Below are 22,395 nucleotides of genomic sequence, written 5' to 3' on the forward strand. Positions count from 1 at the left end.
TCCACTTGCAGTATTAAGAGAAATTCACCTAGTTCAGTCCTTGATCAAACGAATATTTATTGAGCACTTTGCTCTCTAAAGGAGAGACAGTATATTGCAATTAAAATATACAGAGATAACATGCAATGATAGTGCAAGGTCAAGGTGCTGTAGGAGTCTTTATGTACTTTAAGCCCTCATTCATTCATGAAACAAATGTTTAATAGGCACCTACTATGTTCCAGGCACTAGGTACTGAGGAGGCTGTCATCAATAACAAAGACATGACCCCTGCCTTCCTGGGGCTTATAGTCTAAAAGGGAAGAAAATCCAACACCTATATTCCCCAGGTGTGATAAATTTAGTCATTCTGGGGTTAAAGCAACCTTCATGATAGGAAGTATGTAGAGTCTCATTTTTTGACATGAAGTGTGTGTGTGTGTGTGTGTGTGTGTGTGTGTGTGTGTGTGATCTCTCTAGACAGACAGAGGTAGAAGTACAGGTAGAGGTAGGGGAATAGATAAATATATATACACAAAAAGTTAGTCAGGGAGCCTGGCTGGCAGGGCTCAGTGGTTGAACGTTGACCTATGAACCAGGAGGTCACAGTTTGATTCCTGGTCAAGGCACATGCCCAAGTTGCAGGTTTGATCCCCAGTGTGGGGGGGTGCAGGAGGCAGTGCCGCTTGCCTGCCACCCCCCGGGACTGGGGGACTCTGGTGGGGCTGAGGGGACTGGGCGCCGCCATCTTGTGGCTATGGGCGCCACCATCTTTTGTGATGGTGTGACAGTCCATTTGCATATTCCCTCTTTATTAGATAGGATGTCTCTTACTAGGTTTCTAGCCTCCTTTAGACTCTTAGACCTCTTTGTTTTCCCAGTGCTTATATTTGTTTGTTGAAGATAATTTTCTAGATGTGTGAACATTATTAATTCAAATAATGGAACAGATTCAAAGTGAATTGAATCATAGAAAGTTAAAGAAGGGAAAAGAACTTGATCATTTAGTCCCAGCTTCCTCATTTTACAGATAAGAAAACGAAGATCTAGGAAATATATACTCCTAAAACTATTATTTCTCTCAATGAATCTCACTGGACACAGCCAAAATGGAAGCCCCATCTCATATGGAAAGACCATTGTGTGACTAAACAAGATGATAAAAGGTAATGAACTATGGTGTCCCTGCTTCCCTTTAGCTTGCAAGGTAGGCTAGGAAGGGTGTTTTAGCTAATCCACATTATTTCTGGTGCTTGGACCCCCTCCCTCACCCCATCAATTTAAATGTCCTAGGATCCTTTAAAATTTATAGCAGAATTTGAAAAGAATTGAAGATAGACAAAAAATGAAATCACACATGTACTTATGGGATGTCTACAGTACACTCTCTTAGGATACTGGGAAAACCCTTGGCAGGTTTGTTTTAAGCAGAAGTCTCCTGGAATTTAATCAAGACACTGAATTGAAACAACTGGTGGGGTGGGGAGGAGTGAGCTCATTCAACTACAGTAAATTTGAATTCCAGAGGAGTCAGTCTCCCTTTGATTATGATTAGAAGCCTATGTAAGCCTCAAAAACTAAAACATGGACCCCAAGCTCATAGGAGTCAACAGCTCAAGATGAGTTTGAGAAAGGTTTTATTTCAAAATATACCTCTCAAATGGCTGGGCTTGCTAGCCAGCAAAAAACTACTTGGTTGCAACAGTTATAACGTGTACATGGTCAGATCTCATTTTATGTGAAAAAGCAGACTCAAACAGAGTTTAGAATTTTCCATACAGTTCATCACTCAGTGCATGAAACAAACATTATTTTGATATTAAATCATACCTCTTCTTTTTATGCCAGAATCTAACTCTCCTCTCATATTTATAACATTTGCATTTTGGAAATAGGCTTTTAAAGGAATTCTAGAAATATGAATACCACAAAACAATGTAAATTTCCTTTGTTCATTTACCAGTTTTCTATCCTATAAATAAAAAGATGGCTCTAGTGTTCACAGACTTGTCTTTCTTAACTGTGAATTTCAGATGAACTTTCAAGTTTCCAGCATTTTTCTTGCTCGAGGTCAGATAGTATTTTCAATTATTAAAATCATAATCTTGAAGACAAGCATAATTTTTGCAGCTTTCTTGTAAATTTGCAATTTTAATGACTTAGTTTATGCTGAACATGAATAATAAACTATCACCTATTAAACCTGGAGAGCACCAGAAGTTACTAATATGATTTACAATGCACTGCAAAATGGGATTCATTATTATCTTGCATTCTAAAGATTCGCAGTAGAGTAGTGTAAACAAGTATTTACTTTAATTAATGAAATAGCAAGGAGTTTTTAGGGCTGTATTTTATCTAGAAAATAATTATCCAATAACCCAGAAGGCTTATACTTGCTAAAAATAATTCTCTACATTTACTGAATTCCACAAGAAAATCTGTTCATTCTTTTGAAAGACAATAAAGCATCTCTAAAAGCTTATCTGCACACTGCTGATGGTCCCTTTCAGATCTTGCCAGCTTGCCCTGTCTTTAAAACAAGGTCAGTGGGCGGACCTTTACTCAATGGAAAGAGAATTTGAAGTATCCATGTTACTTTTCTTTTCTGTTCTTAAATTGCCTTTGTATAGCAAGACATTTATTAGTGGGTCTTGACAGATCCTTGAGGTTACAAAATCACAGGTGGAAGTGATAATAGACTAACTTTAGATCATGTTCAGACTAACCAGCTTGCATTCATTAGGTAACCCTGCCCCCTGTAATCTGGATCCACCATGCAATCTATGTTTGTCTCTCATTGCTCTCTAATATTAACATCTGCTTTTGTTGGTGTTTGCTTTAAAAATGGATTTTAGGAGGGCTGCTGTTTCATATGGATTAGAAAGTTTTTCAAGTCCACTTTTATTAACTAATCAAGTAAGATTCCTCTACCCTACATGGAAGATCTTTTCCCACATTTATTGAAATTTAACTAATTCTCCAAGCCCAGGTAATTCCTATTTCTTTCCATGAAAACCATTGTCAACTAATATGTAGTCCTTGTTGAACTTCACATATTTGAGTAGCTATAGTACTTACAATGTACCTGTGCCTGGATATCTCATATGTAGAAATATTATTCTCTAATAGTCTCACATAAAATGTGTGATGTAAAATGTATAAACTCTGAATTTTACTATAAACAACATTTACATTTTAACATGAAAACACATACTAGCAGCAGAATTTATAGAGTTAAGTTTTCTTCTAGGGAAGTTATGACTAATTTTAGAGATACTGCCACTCTTCCAGAATTTTGGGGGAATGCTTTCAGAGAAAAATTTCACCTCATTTCTTTTTTAAAAAATTATTTTATTGATTTTTTACAGAGAGGAAGGGAGAGGGATAGAGAGTTAGAAACATCGATGAGAGAGAAACATCAATCAGCTGTCTCCTGCACACCCTCTACTGGAGATGTGCCCACAACCAAGGTATATGCCCTTGACCTGAATCGAACCTGGAACCCTTGAGTCCGCAGGCCGACGCTCTATCCACTGAGCAAACCCGGTTAGGGCTCATCTCATTTCTTTATGTGACATCACATTTTTTACTCCAAATAAAATTATCTAGCTTGAGAACACACTTCACTTGACAGACTTTATTCTAACTTAGTATTTTTAGGTATTTAAAAATTTTAAATTTAACCTCAAAGATAGATTTCCACTAGTGAATAAGATCAGGGTGTTTGTGGGAGGAACAAAGTTTTCTCTACTCTCAAGGTCCTTTTGGTTGGTCTAATAATCAAATAGACATGAGACAGATTAGCAAGAAAAAATAACCAATTTAATACATGCATGTATAAAGGAGCCTTACATATATGAGAGAGTCAGAGATCCCACATACAAGACATGTTTGGAGACAGAAAGGGAATATGGGTACATATGACATTCGGACCTTGGGATGAGGTAATGCACACTGGGCCTTTAGAAAGTCACTGCAAGGAAAGCACACGTTCAGTAACTGTTATTTTGCCTTGCCATATAGATAGTTAAAAAATAATTTCTGGTGCCCTGGGCAGTGTGGCTCAGTTCGTTGGGCGTTATCCTGTGCACTGAAAGGTTGCTAGTTCCATTCAATTTCTGATCAGGGCACATGCCTGGGTTGGGGGCTCAATCCATGGTAGGAGGCATGCAAGAGGCAGCTGATGGATGTTTTGCTCTCACATCTATGTCTCTCTCTCTCTCTCTCTCTCTCTCTCTCTCTCTCTCCCTCCCTCTCTCTCTCTCTCCCTCTCTTCCTCTCTCCCTCTCTCCCTTCCTCTCTCTAAAAAATACTTTAAAAATATTTTTAAAAAGTTATCTCTGGTGATACTCTTATCATGGGTCAGGCTCCTAATTTAAATTCATCTAGATAGTTAAGGTGCAGGGAAGAAGTTTCCCTTGAGCCTGTGGGTCTTGGTTGCCTTTAGCTCAAAATAATCCACATACCACTGAGGCACATTTCGATGGTTTGCTCTGAATCCCCAGAAGTGTGTTTTAGGTTTAGAACACAATCACTAAAGAAGAAGAGTTACAGTAATGTTTGTAGTAGTGTAATAAGTGTATGGCTCCCTACTGTGACTACTTTGAACAATACAATCCTCTTTTGTTTGTATAAACTTTGCTGTATTGTTAAAAAATAAATTCATGATTGATGTGTTCTCAGGAGGCATATATTAAAGTATATATCCAAGTCTTATAGCCTCAACCAGGCATTTAACCTCAGGAAAATTAAGTAACAAGTTCTCTGTGCCTCACTTTTTCCATAAGTCAAATGGTTATAATAAGGCCTGTCTCATAGGATGCTATGAACACTAAATGAGAATACATGGAAAGTAGTTATGCAATGAGCCTGCCATGCTATAAATACTTAGTAAATATTAGCTGCTTTTGTTATTATTATCATTGGTTCCTTGGAAATCCTTGTTCATATCTACCCTTTTTAATCAAATCCTATGTTTAGATTTCATAGTTTGGACTCAGTTTTCTTATATTTATGTGACTATGCAGCACACTCCTGCTAAAATTATCTTTATCTGTTTCCAAGCTCATTCCTTGAAGACTCTTAGTGGCTTTCTATTTAATTCTGTTCCAACTTCAAACCCCTTGAATCCAGTTTCAATGTTTTTATCCTTTTACTAGAGGCCCAGTGCATGAAATTCATGCACAGGGGTGTGTGTCCCTCAGCCCAGCCTGCACCCTCTCCAATCTGGGACCCCTCAAGGGATGTCCAACTGCCCGTTTAGGCCCGATCCAGGTAGGATGGGGCCTAAACGGGCAGTCGGACATCCCTCTCACAATCCAGGACTGCTGGCTCCCAACTGCTCGCCTGCCTGCTGTCCTGATTGCCCCTAACCACTTCTGCCTGCCAGCCTGATCACCCCCTAACCACTCCCCTGCCAGCCTGATTGATGCCTAACTGCTCCCCTGCCAGCCTGATTTCCCCTAACTGCCCTCCCCTGCAGTCCTGGTCACCCCTAACTGCCCTCCCCTGAAGGCCTGGTCACCTCTAACTGCCATCCCCTGCAGGCCTGGTCCCCCCCCAACTGCCTCCCCTGCAGGCCTGGGTCCCCCCCAACTGCCCTTCCCTGAAGGCCCAGTCGCCCCCAACTTCTTTCCTCTGCTAGCCTGGTCACCCCTAACTGCCCTCCCCTGCAGGCTTGATTGCCCCCAACTGCCCTCCCTTGCAGGCCTGGTCCCTCCCAACTGCCCTCCTGTGCTGGCCTGATCGCCTACAACTGCCCTCCCTTGAAGTCCTGGTGCCTCCCAACTGCCCTCCCCTGCTGGCCATTTTGTGGCGGCCATCTTGTGTCCACATGGGGGCAGCCATCTTGTGTGTTGGAGTGATGGTCAATTTGCATATTACTCTTTTATTAGATAGGATAGAGGCCTGGTGCACGGGTGGGGTCCAGCTGGTTTGCCCTGAAGGGTGTCCCGGATCAGGGTGTGGGTTCCCTTGGGGCATGGGGCAGCCTGGGTGAGGGGCCTGTGGTGGTTTGCAGGCCGGCCACGTCCCCCAGTGACCCAAGTGGAGGCCCTGGTATCTGGGATTTATTTATCTTTTATAATTGAAACTTTGTAGCCTTGAGCGGAGGCCAGGGCTGGCCAGGGAGGGCACAAAGCTTGCCTTCCTCCATCACTGGGGGTAACCTAAGCCTCCTGCTTGCTCTAGCTCCATGACTGCTGCCATATTTGTTGGGTTAATTTGCATACTCGCTCCTGATTTGCTGGTGGGCGTGGCTTGTGGGCGTAGCGGAGGTACAGTCAATTTGCATGTTTCTCTATATTAGATAGGATACTCATTGAAGTTGGGGACTATACTGTTTTACAGTATCTAGTATGTAAATTACATTAATAAATAACAGTAATAATATAATGAGCTGCATTGAAGAACTAGCAGCAACCTGAAAGGCACTTAGGGGAAATACTTGTGAGAAATCTTATTTTTTTCTAAAATGAAACTCTCCAGTTTGAAATCACATGGTGATTGGCCATAATTCAGAATCACACAAGAAGCAATGGAAAAACTCATCCCCTTCTAAAAGGAGCATGGACAACTGATACTGTTAATAAACAAACTCAGGGACCACTGCCTTGACCTTGTACATAGATGAAAACAGAGTATTTTAGGAGATGGAGGTTTTCCAGAGTGGCTTAAAAAATGGTCAGAGGTTGTTCTACTTGACCAACCTTACTATCCATGTTGAAAATGGGACAAGGGAGTAATCATATCTAAAGTAGAAAATTATAGCCCAATTTGTGTTCCGGTCTTCTCTGTGTCTCCTTTTGGTGTCCAGAGCCACTGCCTCACACCTGGCACTAAATATACCAAGGGATGTAAGACTTTGGCATTTGACAGAGCACATTTTCAAAGTTCTTATCGTTCACTTGACCTAAATTAATGGAAGCATTCATGATGGGAGCACATCAGTAATGTTAAAGTACATTAAATTGAGACCTTTTGTCTCTGCAGAATAATGTTCTATTTTGAGATTTCTCATTACACAAAGTAATGAAACAGCCAAATCATTATGTACATCTGTGTTTGTTGATACTTGACATTTGTTTTTAAAGTGAGATTTAGGAGGACCCTTATTTAATCTGGGTTGGACTCTCATGTGATCCAGTTTATTTGCTGCCATTTGGATTTCATTTCTATAGTTGAAGTATCCAGTTGTCCCAATATAAAATTAAAAGGCCTTCTACCTTTAATTAATTATACTTACCATATCCTGCTCCATTATTCAGCTCATTCACATTGAAGAGTTGGAATTAACCATATCTCAGGGCTATAGACAAATGGCACTCGTATCTAAATCTAAGCTTTGGAGAGGTTTTGGAATACAGTTGTAATTTCTGTTGGCTCAAGTTCAAACTCCTTAATCTAGCATTTGAAGCCTTCTATAATCTTCCCCCAATTTGCCTTATCTTGTCATAAAATCCCTTCTACATTTCCTGGACATGGATGGCAGTTGCTTAATAATTCAGTTATGTTCTTCCTTCTCTGCAGCTTTCTTTGTGCTTTAGTCAGGCTGGTGTCTCCATACTTCCCTGCTTTTCAAACCATCCATACTTTAAAGTCCATTGAAATCCCACCCTTTCTGAAAAGTTTTCCTGTATCATTTTTCACTACTCTTTTTCTTCTTCAGTTGGGGCTAGGTGCCAGATGCTGGAAGTCAGTTGATAAATGTTTCACATAGGCAGATCTTTTTCATCAAGATTATAATGGCCAAATGGCTAAGGGTCACACCTTATACCCTTACATATTCTCTAAAATGCCACAGTCAGTGCCAAGCTGATCACATGATTGATTGGCCTGTTGTAATTTTGAAATAGTTTATTTGAAGAATGAAGTTTGGGATTGAATTTCATTTGAAAGTAAAATTATATTATACTAGAAGGATGAAAATGGTTGATTTTTTAAAATGTTATTTGCCTTTTAGCTGTAATAGAATCAGTAAATCCCCTCCTGATTTAACATGGAATATGTTGGTAAGCGGCTGTTAGGTTTGTAATCCTGAAATACAGAAAATAAAATTGGACTTTCAACTGGCATTTCTATTTTAGGAGTGCCGTATTAGACCTGTGTTTTCATATGGACGACTCAGAACCCAACTACATCTGTAAGATAGTTGTTAACATAGGGCAGCCTGAATAAAGTAGGTTTTATGTCACTAAAATATTTTCAGGGACTTAAAAGTGTTTGTAAAAAGCTAGGTCAAAAAGTTAATATGGAGAAGGATTAAAGAATTTGAAAGATCAGGCGCCTATTAGATGATTATAGTACTTTAGGATTATAACTTTCATTTTCTAAAGAATATGCATAATTCTCAGATTTCACTATTAATAGTCTACTTATTAGTTTAAAATAAAAAGCTTCTATAAGTACTTTTTCAAGAAAAGCATTTTAGAAATTTTCTTTAATATTCCACATAGCTTTAAAAGTATAAAAAATATATATATTTCAGCTTATATTGTTTAAGAAAGAGCAGTGATCTGTGTTTTTTTCCCCTTTCAAATAAGTAACAACTTAGTCTGTGAAAGGTTGTGTGTGGTATTTCTATAAAAACATTAGACACTTTAAAGAAAAATGAAATTCAGAAACAAATTGAAAGTATTGGGGAAAAACAAGTCTGTTATGATAAAAAATGTAAAAATAAACTGTAAAACTGTGCCTGTGATAATAAGTACATGGAAGGAAAGATACAGTGTTATATAAGAGCACAAAATGGGAGCATTTGAAAAAGTCAGGAAAGTCAGAACTTGCTTCCCCAAGGAAGCATTGATTAATGCCTGAAGGCACAAACTAGGCAAAGGGGGAGGGGGAAGATCATTCCAGACCTAAGAAAAGCATATGCAAAGTTCCTGTGGTGTGAGGGAGGTTGGCAAGAGTAAAGCAAGTTAGAGTGGATAGAGCAGAGGTAGTGATAATGCAGGTTGGGCAAGATGAGACTGCAGAGGTTAGCAGGGGCTAGATAGCATAGGGCTTTGGGGGTCACAATAAATACTTTGTTATTTATCCTAAAATCAGTGAGAGGTCTTTGGAGAATTTTAGGCAGCAATAGGTTGTGCTCAGATTTGCATTTTGAAAAGATCACACTGACTATAGCACGAAGAGAAAATCAGACTGTGGGCAGAGGAGAAGCAGGGAGACTATTTAGGAGATGGTTGCTATGAGTGGTACAGGAGAATGGTCATGCCAGTTTAGACTAGGATGGTGGCAATGGAGCGAAGTGGCAAGATTCAATATGGATGATATAAAATTGAAAAAGCTCAGACTGGATCTATGCTGGGATAATGAATAGGGACTGTCAGGGATGACTCGCAGATTGCAGACTTGTATTATTAGATAGATGGTGTCATTCCTTGAAATGAGCAGCACTATAGAAGAACTGTGATGATTTTGTGGGGGGCCAGGAGGGTAACAAAGACTGCATTTTTAAAAAAATCAGATATATTGAGTTTGAGTCATTTAACCTGTTTGGGCTTCAATTTCCTAATCTTTAATATAAGGGCCATGAATCATTGAGGTCTCCTCTAGAGCAGAGGTCAGCAAATTTATTCTGTAAAGGACCAGACAACATGCTGTCTCTGTTTTAACTACTCCACTCAGCTGTTGTAGCTGAATTAAACCATTGTATCTCAGTTATCAGGTATAATAATCCTTACACCATGTCAACACAAACCTGCCAACTGATTTGGTTAATTGCAAGGAATAATCAGTGAATTTCAATGAAGAACTGATTGTGTCATTAATGAGTCAAATCAATAAAATTAGTTGAGGCAGTAGACTTGAATAGACATAACTATATGAATTATAAATATAACAGACCTGCCATTAACCTAAGGTGTGAAAATCAGGAGGGTATGGAGTGAGTACCCACTAATGAAAAACCTAAACAAAGCAAATCAGAACAATCATTGTGAAATGAAGGTTATACTAGGCACTTACTATCTGAGTAGAAGTTACTGTTTTAGCTGATGTTGCTTCCTATTGTCATGGGTGTTGGTACTGCCTCTGTCTTGGAGCCTCGGGTATGACTAATGGGCCAGCCCAACCACAGAGATGCTGTGTGTGTGTGTGTGTACGCGCACGCACATTTAGGCAAATAAAATTATATGATGAGTATTATATTATATTATATTGTAATTTGATTTTTTGCTTAATGAATATTTTGGACATTTGTTCATTTTATTGGAAATATGCTTATCCAAACTTTGTGAATTATCTGTAGTTTTTTAAAATATGTTTTTATTGACTTTAGAGAGAAAGGAAGGGAGAGGCATAGAGAGATAGAAACATCAATGAGAGAATCTCTCTTGCACTCCCCCCCACTGGGGATTGAGAGAATGTCACTTGCCCGCACTGGGAATCCAACCAGGGTCTCTTGGTTCATGGGTTGATGCTCAATCACTGAGCAGCACCAGCTGGGCATGAATTGTCTGTATTTAATTCTCATTTCACTTTGTCCTTGCTACCCATATTTTTTGGAAATAGCTTTTTCTCATCCTAGGTTGGTATATAATTTGTCTACAGCCACAACTCAATAAATGATTGTGTAGAAGTGGGGTAAAAGCATCAAATAGTGCACTCCCAAAGCTCAGGAAATCTAGATTTTGGCTGAAATACCATTGTTGATGAAATATTTTTCTACTCATTACCATTACTATGGATGATCAATGGTTAAGCATGTTTGAACATGACTTATACTAGTATAATAGGTATGCAAAATGAGGTTTCCGAGTATATGGACTATGGCAATTGGGTGAATAATTGACTATCTCAGGAAAAAAGTAAAATTTTAATTGAATCATACCCATAATTCATCCTTGTGAAATACTAGTTCATTTCCATTCTTTACAGTTTGTTTTGAATGGATATAAGAAAGCTAAGCCTACAGCCAAAGATATTTTTCATAAAATTCTTTCAATTTGAGACAGGTAGGTTGACATTTCCATGATTTATTTAATGAGATACTTTTCTCCCATGCTATATTATTATTATTTTTTAATTTATTGAACATTATAGCCTGAGATGGTTGGAGGGGGAAAAGAAGGGAGTTTTTCAAGTCTTAGTTTACACCATTTATAAGCAAAAGTTTTCAGTAGCATTGAATCAAAACCACTAGCTCTGCCTATCATTATGGAAGAGGGCCTAGAAAGCATTATAAAGATACAGGAAGGTCTTGGCAGTGGGGAGTGAATATGAGAAAGTCTACAGAAGAAGGTAACTGTCTTCAGAAAAGCTGAGCAATACGGTAAACACAAACATAGCAAGCAAGTTTAACATGCACCAGAGAAGGTTTATGGGAGATATTGAGGTATTCCGGTAGTCACTAAATGCTAAGTCTAGCTCTACCAGGAGATGATAGGGTCTAAGATTCAGAACCAGGTTTCCATTCATCAGAAGGACTGTAGTGAAGGCACTAGCCACACCCTGGGGAAACTGTAGCTTTAGTCAATCTATAATAATAAAAGCATAATATGCTCATTAGACTGGACAGCTGAATGACCTTCCGAACGTCATTCAGGATGTCATTCCAGATGAAGCTGAGGCAGCAGGGGCCGAGGCAGAGGCAGTTAGGGGTGATCAGGTAGGCAGACGGAGGTGGTTAGGGGTGAGCAGTTAGTGGTGATCAGGCAGGTGAGTGGTTAGGGGCAATGAGGCAGGTAGGCAGAGTGGTTAGGGGCGATCAGGCAGGCAGGTAGGCGAGCAATTAGGATCCAACAGTCCCGGATTGCAAGAGGGATGTCCAACTGCCAGTTTAGGCGGCATCAGGCCTAAACTGGTAGTCGGACATCCCCCGAGTAGTCCCGGATTGCAAGAAGGTGCAGGCCGGGCTGCGGGACCCTGCCCCCTGTGCATGAATTTCATGCACCAGGCCTCTAGTAGTATTATAAGGAAGCAATTCTAAGTTCCTGGGATTAGGGTCAAGGATAGGGCTTAATTATAAAGGAGCAATACTGAAACACTAAAAGGATTCATAGGGTTAGAGCAAGTCCAGCAGCAAAGCTAATTTGGGTGAATTACCACACATTTGAGTCACTTAGAACTTTTTAATTATTCTGCTTGCCTACTTCGTGATTGGTCCCAGATTCAGGGATGAGGATGAGGGTGGATGCAGGTTGATAAGTGGAATAAAATCCATGTTTTCAATCTATCATTTGACTGAAAATGTAAATTATGATAGAAATAATCATGAGAATTACTTTGCTGCATGAATTTGAATTCTCTCTCTCTTACACACACACACACACACACACACACACACACACACACACACACCACAAGACATACCACACTACTCACACTCTCCCAAAAATGTGGATCCACAAGAAGAGAGCTGAGCCAACCTTAAGTGTACATAGCCTTCCCTGTGGTGAGATGCTCTTCTCCAACTTTAGCCATCTCCCACTATGACTGGCCCAAAATCCCTCTACTGGTCACTCCTTTGGGAAGAAAAAGAGATGGTTGCTGCATAGTTGCTTTGAGGAAAATATATTCCAGATATTTCAGGGAAGACACAGAAGGGGTAGGAAATGCCTCTTTATCCAGGGCTAGTACTGTACAAAATTCCTATGTGGGGGTGAAATATATATTTGCCTCCCTCCCATCTCACCTTTTATAATAATAAACTGGTGATATAGTAAGTAAAATATTTCTCTGTGTTTTGTGAGCCATTTTAGTAAATTAATTAAATCTGAGGAGTGGGTCCTTGGAACCTGCCAGTCCTTTAGAAATACAGGTAACAACCTGGACTTGAGAGTGGCATATGAAGGGGGCGAGAGTAGTAGAGTCTTGTAGGACTTAACCCCTAACCTGTGGAATTTGGTGATTTCTCCAGGTAAATAACCATACTTGAATTGAATTATAGGACACCTAGCTGGTGTCCCGAGATTTGCTTGCTAGGGTGGGGAACCCTCCCCCCAAAACACATTGGAATTGGTACCAGAACCAATTTGTGCCAGGCATTATATTAAGCACTTAACATGCAGTTACATTCAGTCCTTAATAGAATGCTATGAGGGAGGCACATTCCCTTTCACTCCAGGCACCAAATTATTTTCTGTGTCTGTGAGGAAGGTTAAAAATGAATTTATTCTTGCTCTTTTTTTAAAAAAAACATATTTTATTGATTTTTTACAGAGAGGAAGGGAAAGGGATAGAGAGCTAGAAACATTGATGAGAGAGAAACATCAACCAGCTGCCTCCTGCACACCCCCTACTGGGAATGTGCCCGCAACCAAGGTACATGCCCTTGACCAGAATCGAACCTGGGACCTTTCAGTCCGCAGACTGATGCTCAATCCACTGAGCCAAACCGGTTTCAGCTTATTCTTGTTCTTAACCTTAGTGGCTGTCAGGTTATAGGCAGTCAGTGGAAGACTGCTGGTTGAGTGAGTTAATACTTTTCCTTTGTTGGTCAAACCCTCCAACCATGGTGTGCTACCTAGGCTTGGGCAACTGAGCTCATCCCTGGCTCCACCCACATTAAATTGTATCTTTCTTACATTTGATATCCTCAGGGCTTTTATTTCTGCTGGACAGTTGATAAATTAATCCTGATAGGATTATAGCAGCAGATAATTACTGTGAGTATGTTAATGTGTCACCCCTCCTACATAGCTTATTTGCATGTTAATGGAGCAATTCTGGAGATATTCCCTTAAGGCAAAGGCAAGAATCTTGAGGATGAGAAAGCATGTATCAAGGCAATCTGCAGTGTGGGAGTGAAGTGGAAGGTGGTGATGTACACATCTCAGCACTGACAACATACAGACAGCTGCCTACTCCACCTATGTGTTGTGTCAGCTTTGATGAATAATTGCTAAAAGTAAGAATTATGATCTATTGCTGTCTTTCCTTAGTTTTATATTAGCTTTGTTGGTTCTCTAGAGCAAAACCTCAAGCTCTTTTGGGCTAAAACGAATGGCTAAGCCTAATGAGATGCATGGTGCTGTGAAATTCAATTAATTAACTAGGATTTGAATTGAAATTGTTTTTGAGATAAAATTTGTCACAATATATTCTTATGAAATGTTTGTTTGCATCACATATAGTAGCTACATTGAATGTAATTCTCTTGATACTGGGAAGGCAAGCATGTGGTGGGACATCTCAGGAGAAAAAATATTATAGTCTATACCCTTCTCTTATCCAGAAGGCTATACTACATTTTATTTAATTGTATTTTTAAGAGTCCTAGAAGAAGCATATTACATGCGATTTTAAAAACTTTTAACAATGTCACCTTTCTAAGACATATGCACATAGTCAGCTTTTATATATATACTAGAGGCCCAGTGCACAAAATTCGTGCACAGGGGTGTGTGTCCCTCAGCCCAGCCTGCACCCTCTCCAATCTGGGACCCCTATATGGATCGGGCGTAAACGGGCAGTCGGACATCCCTCTCACAATCCAGGACTGCTGGCTCCCAACTGCTCGCCTGCCTGCCGTCCTGATTGCCCCTAACCACTTCTGCCTGCCAGCCTGATCACCCCCTAACCACTCCCCTGCCAGGCAGATTGATGCCTAACTGCTCCCCTGCCAGCCTGTTTGCCCCTAACTGCCCCCCCTGCAGGCCTGGTCACCCCTAACTGCCCTCCCCTGCAGGCCTGGTCCCCCCCAACTGCTCTTCCCTGAAGGCCTGGGTCCTCCCCAACTGCCCTTCCCTACAGGCCCGGTTGCCCCCAAATTCCCTCCTCTGCTGGCCTGGTCAACCCTAACTTCCCACCCCTGCAGGCTTGATTGCCCACAACTGCCCTCCCTTGCAGGCCTAGTCCCTCCCAACTGCCCTCCCCTGCTGGCCATCTTGTGGTGGCCATCTTGTGTCCACATGGGGTCAGTCATCTTTGACCACATGGGGCAGCCATCTTGTGTTGGAGTGATGGTCAATTGGCATATTATTCTTTTATTAGATAGGATGATTAGATAGGATAGAGGCCTGGTGCACGGGTGGGGGCCAGCTGGTTTGCCCTCAAGGTTGTCCCGGATCAGGGTGGTGATTCCCTTGGGGTGTGGGGAGGCCTGGGTGAGGGGCATGTGGTGGTTGGTAGGCTGGCCACCCCAGTGGAGGCCCTGGTATCTGGGATTTATTTATCTTCTATAATTGAAACTTTGTAGCCTTGAGCGGAGCCAAGCCTTTTGCTCGCTCCGTGGCCGCAGCCATTTTTGTTGGGATTTATTTATCTTCTATAATTGAAACTTTGTAGCCTTAAGCAGAGGCCAAGGCAGGCCAGGGCAGGTGGAAAGCTTGGCTTCCTCCATTGCCAGGGAAACCCAAGCCTCCTGCTCTCTCCGTGTCTGCAGCCATCTTGGTTGGGTTAATTTGCATACTCACTCCTGATTGGCTGGTGGGCGTGGCTTGTGGGTGCAGCTGAGATATGGTCAATTTGCATATTACTATTTTATTAGATACGTTTATTTTGAGTTTGATGGAGCTAGATGATTTTTAATAACAGGATGATGTCATTTACTATAGAAAATTAATTAAATCTCTGCCAAATGGCTTATTACCCTAGTGTGAATGCTTAAGATGGTCATTTATTCAACAAATGTTTGATGAACACCAACTATATACTGGAAACTGTGAAAGGCACAATGGGAATGTAGATTACTAGTAAATAAATATATTTCATATATCCTCAAATCAGATATGAGGTTTCAGACTTTTTTCCCTGCAGAAGAGTTGAATTTTAGAAATTGCTTCTATTTAGTTTCATTGATCTATTGATCTTTTCTTATACTAATATCATACTTTCTTGATTACTGTCATTTTGTAATAAGTTTTATAATCAAGTAGCATAGTTCCTTTAATATTGTTCCTTTTCAAAATTGTTTTATCTATTATGACTCCTTTGTTTGTCTACCTAAATTTTAGAATCAACTTATCAATTTCTATAAAAAACCTTCTGTTATTTTGATCAGGAAGGTAATTGGGAGAGAATCAACATGTTGATATACACTGAGTGGCCAGATTATTATGATCTCTGAACGCATAATAATCTGGCCACTTAGTGTATATCCTATCTAATAAAAGGGTAATATGCAAATTAACCATCAATCACTCCGTGACAAAGATAGTGGCACCCATAGCCACAAATATGGTGGTGCCCATAGCCACAAAGATGGCAGAATTGGCCAGAGCCACAAAGCCGAGGCCTGCCCAGGCCCACCGTTAAGGGAGACTTGCAGGGAGTGCAGTGGGGAGACATGCGGGGAGTGAGCGAGGTTCCTTGTCTGGGGGTTCCAAATCTGCCATTCCTTCTTTTCACCGCTGATTCCCCTCCTCGCAGGTATCCTCCACACAAAAGCCATTCTGTGCAAATATGTCATGTCCTAATGGGTGAATCCTAAACTGAATGAGTGTCCCATCTGGGCCACCTAACTCCCGTTAGAAAAAGGACCTGGGAGGAGGGATTTAGGAATCACGAAGCCATCGTGACCTGCTCGGTCTCTGGAACTGCTGTCAAACACAGGCAGTCTGAGACCCTCCAAAACACCACCTGAGCTAAACCTGAGAACCAAGATATTTTCAAGGCCCAAAGTTGACGGGGGTAAGGCAGCAGGGGAGCAATGCAAACAAGAACAGCCAACTCAACCAAAGATGCAGGAGCCTAAGATAACACAGAGAAATGTCCTGGCCACCACTGCTCTCTGGCAGATGTGGTGCCCACAGCCAGCTGGGGGGAGGGGGGTGTCTGGGCAGAATTTAAGGCCACCAGCAGGAGGGAAAGTCGAACATGCCTAAGGATTTTTTGTACATGTCCCACAGTCCAGAAGCAGAGTCAGAATCAAGAAGCGAAGTCTTACCTCAGCGCTGGGGTGTTTAAAATTATCTAAAAATAGCAGTTCCATTGCTGAGTCCACTGCCATGTTTGCCGTGGATGGGAGGCACGCAGAGGACTTTCAGGGCAGCCCTATAACCTTGGGGGCGACCGGTTCTGGAGAGGGAGAGACTGCAGCACTTCCAGTGTACAAAGAGCTAGCGCTGCAAACCTTGGCCTATCCGGAAGCTCGGTGCTGCTGGAAGTGCTGGCCCCGCCTTCTCCAGCATGGTGGAGAAAGGCTGAGAGAGGAGAAGCAGATATGGTGGCTCCAGTGGTCCAAATCCTGTCACTGTATCCATTACCTAGCCTCTGCACCCTCCAGGACAGCCTCAGTACCAGTGCAGAGGAGGCTTTGGAGAAGGTAGTGGTGAGGAGAATGTTTCTGACTCTGGTTACCCAGTGAAACCGCTGCCAAGAGCCTTTCTAGGGCTGGCAGGAAAATGCAGCAATGAGGGAAGAATAATGTCTCAAAATGAAGAGGTTGGTTTTTTTTTTTTTTCTCATCAGCAAAATGTGAATATTACCTAAACCACAGACTTTGTGAGAATTAATTGAAATAAAATTCCAGAAATTGTATAACAGCCAGGTTGAAGTGGATAGGTTGGTTGAGCATGAGCATGGTCCTGTGCACAGAAAGGTTACAGGCTCGATTCCAGGTCAAGGAACATACCTGGCACATACCTGGGTTTCAAGTTGGATCCCTGGTCAGGGCTCCTAAGGAAGGAAATTGAAAGGATGTTTCTTACATTGATGTTTCTCTCTCTCTATCCCTCTCCCTTCCACTATCTCTAAAAATCAATGGAAAAATGAATTAATGCCATATCTACAAATGTGGATAATCTAAAAAGAAAAAAAGAGAAGTGGCGGGGTTGGGTGGCTAACCAGTTTGGCTCAGTGGATAGAGCATCGGCCTTCAGACTGAAGGGTCCCAGGTTCAATTCCGGTCAAGGGCATGTACCTTGGTTGCAGGCACATCCCCAGTTGTGGGTGTGCAGGAGGCACCTGATTGATGTTTCTCTCTCATCGATGTTTCTAACTCTCTATTCCTCTCCCTGAAAAAAAATCAATAAAATATATTTAGAAAAAAAAAAAAAAAAAACAGGGTAAAAGAGGTTGAATATGTACTGTATAATTTAAAGCATGTAAAATAATATAACTTTTTAGGGGCATATATGTTATCTATACTAATAAAAGGGTAATATGCTAATTAGACCAGACATCTTTCAGGCATCCATCCGGACGTCCTTCCGGACAAAGCCACGGTGGTGGGGGCTGAGGCAGAGGCCGTTAGGGGCAATCAGGCTGGCAGGGGAGGGCACTTAGGGGTGACCAGGCTGGTAGGGGAGGGCACTTAGGGGCAACCAGGTTGGCAGGGGAGCAGTTAGGTGTCAATCAGCCTGGCAGGGGAGTGGTTAGGGGTGATCAGGCTGGCAGGCAGGCAAGCGGTTGGGAGCCAGCAGTCCCAGATTGTGAGAGGGATGTCCGCCTACCAGTTTAGGCCTGATCCCACAGGCGGACATTGCCCGAGGGGTCCCAGATTGGAGAGGGTTCAGGTTGGGCTGAGGGACACCCTTCCCCATGCACGAATTTTATGCACCGGGCCTCTAGTCCTATATAATAAAAGGCTAAAATGCAAATTGTCCCCTTGACCAGGAGTTCGACCAGCAGGCAAACCGGCCAACCACCCATGTCCCCCCTGGCCAGGCTGGCCGGACCCCACCCATGCATGAATTCATGCACCGGGCCTCATATATATATATATATATGTATATATACACTGAGTGGCCAGATTATTATGTGTTCAGAGATCATAATAATCTGGCCACTCAGTGTATATCCATTAGCATAGTATATTTTTACATTTATGTAGATCTTCTTTAATTTCTCTCTGTAATGTTACATCATGTTAAATATAGAGGTCTTGTGCATTTCTAATAATTTTTCTTAACTATTTTATATTTCTTGATGCTATAGTAATTGGTATTTTAAATTCAATGTTCCAGTTGTTTGTTACTAGTATGTAGAAACAAAACTGATTTTCATATAAAGATCATGAATCCTGTGACCTTCCTAAATTCACTTATTAGTTTCTAGTAGCTACTTTATCAGTACCTTAGGGTTTGCTATATATACAGTTATATCATTTGCAAATAAAAGCAGTTTTACTTTTTTTCTTTAAGGTCTGTATACCTTTCTCTTGATTATCATATTGTGTGGTCTAGGTTTTTTAGTAGAATATTGAATAGAAGTGGTGAAACCAGACATCCTATTCTTGTTTCTTATCATAGGAGGAAAAATTTAGTGTTTCATAATTAGATACAATGTTAACTATATAAGTTTTTTTTAACCCACACCTGAGGATCTGTTCTTTTAAAATTGATTTTTAGAGCAAAAGTGAGGGAAAGAGAGAGAGAGAAACATCAATGTGAGCGAAACATCAATTGTACATGCTCTGAGCGTGGATTGAATCCACAACCTAGGTATGTGCCCCGACTGGGAATTGAACCCAAAACCTTTTGCTATACAGATAGATGCTCTAACAAACTGAGCCACCAGGCCAGGGCTTAACTATAAGTTTTTTAAAGCTTCCCTTTACAGGTTTGAGGAAGTTTCCTTTATTTATAGTTTGAAGAAAGGTGTTATTTTTTTTTAATTTAAAAAATTAGTGTTAAATTTTGTCAAATGGTTTTCTGCACTTATTGAGGTGATTATATGAATTTTTTATTTTATCCTCTCTATAATGTGAATAACATTGATTTTTGAATATTGTACCAACCTTGCATCCCTACGATAAACCCTATATGGTTATGATTTATTATCCTTTTGTATATATTGCTAGATTACATTTAATAATATTGTGTCAATGATTTTGTGTCTATGACAGATATTGGGGTTTTTTCTTGTAATGTTCCTGTGAAGTTTGGGTATCAGGGTTATACTGGTCTAGTAAAATTAGTTGGGGATATTTTCTCTTCTATTTTCTAAAATAGTTTAAGATTGTTATTAGAAATCCAAGATGTCAATGGAATAGGTAGAAAGTACACTCTCCTCTTCCCAGGAACAAACTGGAATTACAACTATAGTATAGAACAACCAACTTGGATCAGCAACTGAAGACTCGCTGAATAGACGTATTATAACCAAGGGTTTACAGAAGGAGTCACATCGAGACTGATAAGAAATGCAGAGATGTGAAAAAGGCTGACCCTGCTCCCATGGGCAGTGGCTGAGGTTCCAGAGGGATATCTCTGCTGTGGGAAAATTCTCCCTGAGAGAGAAGTGTGGAGTCTCAACCCCAAGCTGGGCTTCCAAGCCCAGAGCACCAGAGCTAGGAAGAGGTGTCCATATAAGCTTATTATTATTAATTTTTAAAATGTTTTCTAGAATTCAGCAATAATACCATCTGGGTAAAAAATTCTCTTGGAATTGGTTTGAAAACTATAAGTTCAATGTGTTTAATAGCTATGGAGGTAGTTTTTTATTTCTTCTTTTTTATTGTTTTTTTTTTCTTTATTGATTAAGGTATTACATATGTGTCCTCATCCCCCCATTGCTTATTATGTAAGTTTTGCCAGTTTTAAAAGGAATTTTCCCATTTCATGTATGATGTTGAATTTATTTCTATAAAGCTGTTCCTTAAATTCCCGTTTTATCCTCTTTAACTTCTATAGGATCTGTAGTGATATCCCCACCTTCATTCCTGATACATCTTCTACCTTATTGGGTTGTAGTTATAAATAGGTCGAATAATGTATAATTATGAATGTCCCTCCTTTTAGATTCCATAGCCAGTGTTTCTTAATCTCCCGGCCTTTGTTTCTCTTTCTTCCATAATATATTACTCCTTCCTTCCAAAACAATGAAAATTACCCATTTTTTTGGTCTGTATAGTCATACATCACTTATTGACAGGGATATGTTATGAAAAATGTATCCTTATATTTATTTCATTATTGTGTGAACATCATAGGGTGCATTTAAACAAACCTATATGGTATACCTACTACATACCTAAGCCATATGGTATAGCCTATTGCTCATAGGCTACAAACCTGTACTACATGTAGGCATTTGTAACACAGTGGTAAGTATTTGTGTACCTAAATATAGAAAATGCTCATTAAAATCCTATGTAATAAAAGCACAGCAACCAAAATGGCAGAACAACTAGAACAACCAGAGACCAGAACCATCGTGGCCCCTCGCCTGGGCTGGCCCCGCCCCCCAGCAAGCAGTTAGGGACAATCAGACAGGCAGGCGAGTGGTTAGAGACGATCAGGCAAGCAGGCGAGCAGTTAGGGGTGATCAGGCAGGCAGGCAGAGAGGTTAGGGGCAATGAGGCAGGCAAGCGAGTGGTTAGGGGAGATCAGGCAGGCAGGCAGGTGAGTGGTTAGGGGTGATCAGTCAGGCAGGCAGAGCCCTGCAATCTATTGCCTCAAAGAGGGAGACCCAGGTTGCCCACCAAAGCTGCGGGAGGGATGCTGGGCAGCTGCGACAGGAGGCGCTGGTGGCATTGAATGCTGCAGGGTGGGGCTGGCGCCAGTGCAGCTCCTGTGCAGCACGCCACCTGCAGCCTGGCCCAGGCCCCAGGATTGCCGCCTCTGCCCATGGCTTCTGCAGAGCTGGACTGCCACTCCTCCTGCTATGATACCTGGGCAGATCCTGGACCCTTCCATGACTGCAGGCTCTCTGCCAGGGCTTGGCCCCCTGACCGGACTCCCCAGCTCGTCCCTCACTGCAGAGGAGCTGAAATACACTGGTATCCACAACATTGGGGCCATGATTGCCCCTTTGCAGTTCTTGGAGGTAAAACTGAGCAAGAGGCCTCAACCTGTGAAAAGTAAGCTAGACAAGGAAGAATAGCAGAGGAAAAGGCGCCAGGAAAAGAACAAAGTGGTGGCAGCCCAATGCCGGAACAAGAAGAAGGAGCAGACAGAGTTTCTGCAGCAGGAATCTGAGTGGCTGGAGCTCATGAATGCAGAGCTGAAAACCCAGATGGAGGAGCTGAAGCAGGAGCAGCAGCAGCTCATCCTGATGCTCAGCCAGCATCACCCCACCTGCATCGTCAGGACCGACCGCGTTAAGAACCCTGACTCAGAAGGCAACCCACTGCTGGAGCAGCTGGAGAAGAAGTGACCATGGGCTGGGAGGAGGACAATGAGGAAGAGGAGATGAGGAGAGGGTGGAGGAGGAGGGTCCCAGAGGGCTCTTCCTTGCTGCATGAAAAACTCTTCAATGAGGCTCAGCATAGCCAGCATTGACCCGGCTATTTTGTGAAACTCAGATCAGCCACACCAGGGGAAGAAACCCAGTCTGATGAAACCAGGAGCAAGCGCTGAGACCAAAGTAGTCCTGAGGGGGGGCTATTCTGCCTGGGGCCAGGCTTGCAAGAGGCAGGACAGAGGCTCTGGGCTGGAGAGATGCCCAACCAGGCAGCTGTGGGCATTTATCCGGCCTCTCCGCCAGGACACCCACCCAAAGGACCTCTGAGCAGCCAGGAAAAGCCATGAGTTGCAACCAAAATTTGGCTGAGGATGGAACTCAGAGTGCAACTGCAATCTGCCT

The 22,395-nt window shown here is 41.7% G+C and overlaps 1 pseudogene; it reads left to right on the top strand.

The window, feature by feature from the left end:
* Positions 1-21,447: 21,447 nt before the first annotated feature.
* Positions 21,448-21,966, top strand: LOC103301903 (jun dimerization protein 2-like; annotated as a pseudogene).
* The last annotated feature ends 429 nt before the right edge of the window (positions 21,967-22,395 follow it).

The sequence above is a fragment of the Eptesicus fuscus genome, chromosome 1 (genome assembly GCF_027574615.1).
Source record: "Eptesicus fuscus isolate TK198812 chromosome 1, DD_ASM_mEF_20220401, whole genome shotgun sequence".
NCBI classification, from domain to species: domain Eukaryota; kingdom Metazoa; phylum Chordata; class Mammalia; order Chiroptera; family Vespertilionidae; genus Eptesicus; species Eptesicus fuscus.